This window comes from Mirounga leonina, unplaced genomic scaffold (assembly GCF_011800145.1).
Source record: "Mirounga leonina isolate KUSES-001 unplaced genomic scaffold, KU_Mleo_1.0 Mir_53, whole genome shotgun sequence".
NCBI classification, from domain to species: Eukaryota; Metazoa; Chordata; class Mammalia; order Carnivora; family Phocidae; genus Mirounga; species Mirounga leonina.
Genome location: NW_023270807.1, coordinates 48,329,177 through 48,335,176, shown reverse-complemented (window position 1 = coordinate 48,335,176; position 6,000 = coordinate 48,329,177).

Below are 6,000 nucleotides of genomic sequence, written 5' to 3'. Positions count from 1 at the left end.
TGTTTTATTAATTTTTTTAAATGATGCTTATTCTTAACATGCTCAAATGTCTCCCAGAGGGAAAAGTGGTCTGCAAAAAAGCTTTTGATCTTCATTTATTTTCAAGCATCTGCAAATTAAAAGACCTGTTGGGGAGATATTTCACTCATTTGTTGGCTGGGAGGCACTTTTGTTTTCAAAGGGAAGAAAGATGTTCATTTAAATTTGAAAGAATCTCTTTAAGTTTAGGAAATAGCAATGTCTCCATGTAAGTAAGAATATGTGACTTTCCAGGTATTTTCAGTGACTCTCTACTATTCTCTACTGGGAGGGAAATTTCAGAATACTCAATTAATAGGGCAGAAATACTTGTCCTTCAAAGTATATCTGTGTTAAAGAAATCATCTTTGCACTTATGGCACCACCTGCTAAAGGTGAGGGAATTTGTTTCCGGGCAGAAGAAAGATGACCTGGTGAGATAAAATTGTATAGTGTTGGTGAAGACAAAGTTTTTTGGTCAGCCTGACATGGACTTGAGTTCTAGTTCTAACACTTCTTAATTAGGTTGAGGCTGGAGAAGTCATGTAATCCCTCGGAGCCTCAGCTACATTATCTGCAAAATGGACAAAATGACAGTCCCTCCTTCATAAGACTATTGTTAAACATTAAAATAAGATAATGCCTACAAATGGTAATGAACAGAATGCACAGTGCCTGGCATGCAACAAGTATCCAATAAATAACAACAATCTGTCACATCATTATTCATCCTTGAAACTTTAACCTTAGGCTATATCTATATCAAGGTCATTTTTGTGTAGCGAAGAAGGTTTAAGGTAGAGAATCATTTACTTAGCAACAACACCAGCATTCTCAGATGCTAGTGTATACTTTTATAGGTGAGTTCTTGTAGCCAAACATAAAATATTTGAGCTGGTCATTGCCCTAAACTCTGGAAAAGAGCTGGGGATATGTACCATTCCACATGAGATCTAGAAAAGAGTCATCAAGTCTTTTTACTAATAGTTGCTCCAGAGCCTCTGAGATACCTGTGAACTACCTGTGAAATGAAATCACTTTGTCACCAAAAGAGACAAAGACAGTTTGAAAAGGTTATGTTGTGTATGGCTAGCATGCTGGAAACATCTCAACAAATAAGGAAATCACTGATTCAGTCATTCCTCTTCCTACCAGAAGAGACATAATTTCAACACAGTTTGTTGAGAATCGACAAAGATATGATATGAAAAATCTTTAGTGTTCTTGTTATTCTTTCACAAAGTAAGTCAATGAACAATGCCAAACATACAGAAATCCAGTAGTGTATATTGTTCAGATCTTATGGATTTTCAGGCATAACTAAATCATAAAGAAAGATCATAAATTCCATCCTCTATAATTGTACATATAAAAAAAAAAAAAAACAGGTTGCTGAAAGGTTAAGTACTCCACCCGAGGTCAGAAGGTTCATTATGGGCAAAGCTATATGAGAAGGCATGGCTCATTATAGTCCATCCAGGCCTCTTTTCACTACCCACTTATGGCTTATAAGGAAGACAAGAGGTTTGCATCTCTCCTAACTCCAAAGTACATGAGTCAAAAGGAAGATTTTCATGGGGAATTGCAAATTAGACCACACTAGCGAAACTAGCGATTTTATCCAATGTTTATTAAAACAAATCAGGGGTGCTTTGGTGGCTCAGTTGGTTAAGTGTCTGTCTTCAGCTCAGGTCATGATCCTATGGTCCTGGGATAGAGCCCCACATTGGGCTCTCTGCTCAGTGGGGAATCTGCTTCTCCCTCTCCCTTTGCCCCTCCCTCGCACTTGTGTTCTCTCTCTCTCTCAAATAAAAAAAAATCAAGTCATGTTACCCGATTAAATTCGCCTAGAATTCTCAATATACTATGAGCTAATAATAACATAAAGACTAGGAAACTATTTAAGCAATGAGATAAGCCAGACCATGCAGCATCAGTGATTAATGTACAACCGTGATTAATACAGGTAGGGGGACCTGAGTTGAATTCCATCAATGCACTCAATGTAGGCATTAACTGGTACACTACAATGTTAACAGTCCTGTTGAAGATATAAAAGTTTTCCCTTAATAAATTGATAGGCCCAGAATGAGTTTGATTTTAAACTATAAAGCTCTTTAACTTTATGTTTAAAAAAATTATTTATTTAAGGTTTTCTACAGTTAGCCTAGTTCCTTCCTCAACCACTTTTGTGAGGTCTACACACACAAACACACACATATATACACACATTCCCATTCCCCCATCCCACCCTCATTTCTGCCAGGAATTGTATACTGCACTAATTACAATAACAATTCTGCAACAAGGGTGGTTGTTTGTTTACAATTCTAATTTGTAGTAAAGAAGGGAGAAGTCAGCAGCTTCTCTAGGTAAAGTGAAGAGCTACTCAGCTACTTCTCAGAGCTGGAAATGTGTGTCTGTAAGAAGCTGAAAAGAATTGAAACATCAAGCGAGTATTTCCCTGTTCTCATTCAGTCTGAAACCAATATAGAATTGGAAACCTTGCTTCACGCTTCCTTACCCCAGTACCTGCAAAACTCACATAGCACCCTATAATTCAAACAGAGAATGAGATGGCCTGGGGGCGTTGTGTGAACGAGTCAGGAGCCAGGCAAGGCAGACTGAATTCAAGCTTCTCTGATCCTGATGACAACCGTTAGCTTCCACTATTTCTGACTTTTCTATGCTTGCTATCTAATTATGTCACATCTTGAAAATGCAGCAAGAGAAAATTCCATTTCAGCTCTAATAATAGAAATGGGTAATATTTACCACTTTAACAGATTGCGCTGTGTTGTGAATGAAGGCTGACTCTTCAGTCACATTATATAGATGAAGTTGCTTCGGCAATAGTGGAACATATGGGAATTAGAAAACTAAGTAGACTATGGGAGTGACGTGATTTTAAGAAAGTAATTTAATCTAAATCATGGAGTTAAATGGAAATCTTATCCATAAAAATTGTATGTTGGTAAAGCAACTAAATGTCTAAGTAGGGGGGGGAAGGCAATTTTAAAATGTTATTTTAAAGTATATTAGTGGCACTGAATCCTACTCTATTGAAAAATCAGATCATTTTCCAAAACAAAAGTTTAGACTATAAACTTAGTAATAGCAATATGCAGCATTAGGGGAAAATAGAAGGAAATGCCAAGATGTCCTTGAACCACCAATGAAAACAAAATGACTGAATAAACCATCTATATAAACTATAACCAATATAGGAGAGAACAAGGAACTCTTGATGAAGATTCAAATAATGATGTCTAAAGAAAAATAGTGCATATTCTCTATATGAGGTTTCTCCTTATTTTAATTCCACCAATCCTGCAATTTCAGATTTCCACCATGGTCAGCAATGACCGTCACTGGCAAACCCCACCACTGTTCCCCTAGGAAGCCACATGTAGATACTCACCTGGAGAAAATGAGGAATGCTTTCAGCACATTGAAAACCATCCACTTTTTCCTGGGTCACAGTTAAAGACAGACAAACAAAATAACAAAATAACAAAATCAACTAGAGCAAAATGTAACAGTCTTTGCTGAGGGGAATGGGGGTGGGAATGAGCCTAAGTGTTTTAAGATGTAGCCAATTTGCAGCAAATAAACTTCTTGTGATACCAGTAGACCTTAAGAATTGAGGGAATATTCTCTGGGAAAAAAAGCAATACATTATGTTCTGTGTTAATTAATACCTGACAAACACTTATGGTGCCATTATATACCTTAACAATTGGGTGGGGGCTAGCTAGGTAACACTTGCTTTCCCTGCATTTCTGGGGTATAATACAGGCAATACCTTATTATACTGTACTTCAATTTATTGAACTTTGCAGATATTGTGCTTTTTACAAATTGAAGGTTTGTGGCAAACCTGCATCAAGCAAGTCTATTGGCACCATTTGTCTAGGAGTATTTGCTCACTGTGTAGATAAGTCACATTTTGGTAATGCTCACAATATTTCAAACTTTTTCACTATTATATTTGTTATGGCTATCTGTGATTAGTAATCTTCAATGTTATTATTGTCATTATTTTAGAGTGCCATGAACCATGCCATGTAAGAAGGCAAACTTAATCTGTATAGGTATGTGTTCTAACTGTTCCACTGGCCATTCCCCTGTCTCTCTCCCTCTCCTCAGGCCTCCCTATACCCTGAGACACAATAACATTAAAATCGGGACAGTTAATAACCCTACAATGGACTCTAAGTGTTCAAGTGAAAAGAAAGAGTCCCATGTCTCTCACTTGAAATCAAAACTAGAAATGATTAAGCTGACTAAGGAAGGCATGTTAGAAAACCAAGATAGGATAAAAGCTAAGCCTTTTGTACCAAACAGCCAAGTTGCGAATGCAAAGCAAAAGTTCTTGAAGGAAATTAAAAGTGCTACTGTATTAAACACACAAATGTAAGAAAGCAAAACAGCCTTATTGCTGACAGGGAGAAAAATTTAGTGGTCTGGGTAACAGATCAAATCAGCCACAACATTCCCTTCAACCAAAGCCCAATCCAGAGCAAGGCCCTAAGTCTCTTCACTTCTATGAAGGCTGAGAGAGGTGAGGAAGCTGCACAAGAAAAGTCTGAAGCCAGAAGAGGGTGGTTCATGAGGTTTGAGGAAAGAAGCCACCTCCATAATATAAAAAGTGTAAGATGAAGAAGCAGAAAGTGCTGGTGTGGAAGCTGCAACAACTTATCCAGAAGATCTAGCCAAGATAATGAATGAAGGTGGCTACACTAAACAACAGATTTTCAATGTAGGTGAAAAGACAGAAGATGCCTTCTAGGACTTTCATAGCTAGAGAGGAGAAGTCAATGCCTAGCTTCAAAGCTTCAAAGAACAGGCTGATGCTCTTGTCAGGGGTTAATGCAGCTGGTAATTTGAAGTTAATGCCAATACTCATTTATTATTCCAAAAATCTTAGGGGGCCCTTAAGAGTGATGCTAAATCTACTCTGCCTGTACTCTAGAAATAGAACAACAAAGCCTGGATAACATCACATCTGTTTACGACACAGTTTCCTGAATATTTAAAACCCACTGTTGAGACCTACTGTTCAGGAAAAAAAAAAAATTTCTTTCAAAATATTACTCCTTTACAATGCACCAGGTCACCCAAGAGCTCTGATAGAGAATGACAACAGATTAAGGTTGTTTTCTTGTCTCCTAATACAATATCCATTCTGCAGCACATGGATAAAGAATAATCCTGACTTTCAAGTCTTATTATTTGAGAAATAAATTTTGTAAGGCTATAGCTGCCATGGATAGTGATTCCTCTGACAGATTTGGGCAAAGTCAAGTGAAAACTTTCTGGAAAGGATCAACCATTCTAGATGCCACTAAGAACATTCATGATTCATGGGAAAAAGTAAAGTATCAACATGAGCAAGAGTGTGGAAGAAATTCATTCCAACCCTCATGGATGACTTTGAGGCATTCAAGACTTCAGTGGAGGAAGTAACTGAAGATGTGGTGGAAATAGCAAGAGAACTAGAATTAGAACTGGAGCCTGGAGTTGTGACTAAATTACGGCAATCTCATGATAAAACTTGAAAGGATGAGGAGTTGCTTTTTATGGATGAACAAAGAAAGTAGTTTTTTGAGATGGAATCTACTCCAGGTGAAGATGCTGTGAAGATTGTTGAAATGACATCAAAGGATTTAGAATATTACATAAATTTAGTTGATAAAGCAATGGCAGGGTTTGAGAGGGTTGACTTCAATTTGAAAGATGTTCTACTATAGGTAAAATGCTGTCAAATAGCATCACATGCTACAGAGAATTGATTCATGAAAATAAGAGTCCATCAATGTGGCAAACTTTACTGTTGTCTTATCTTAGGAAATTGCACAGCCACTTCAACCTTCAGCAACCACTACCCTGACTGGCTAGACCTTTCACCAGCAAAAAGATAATGGATGACTCACTGAAAACTCAGATGATGGTTAGCATTTCTTAGCAACAAAGTATTTT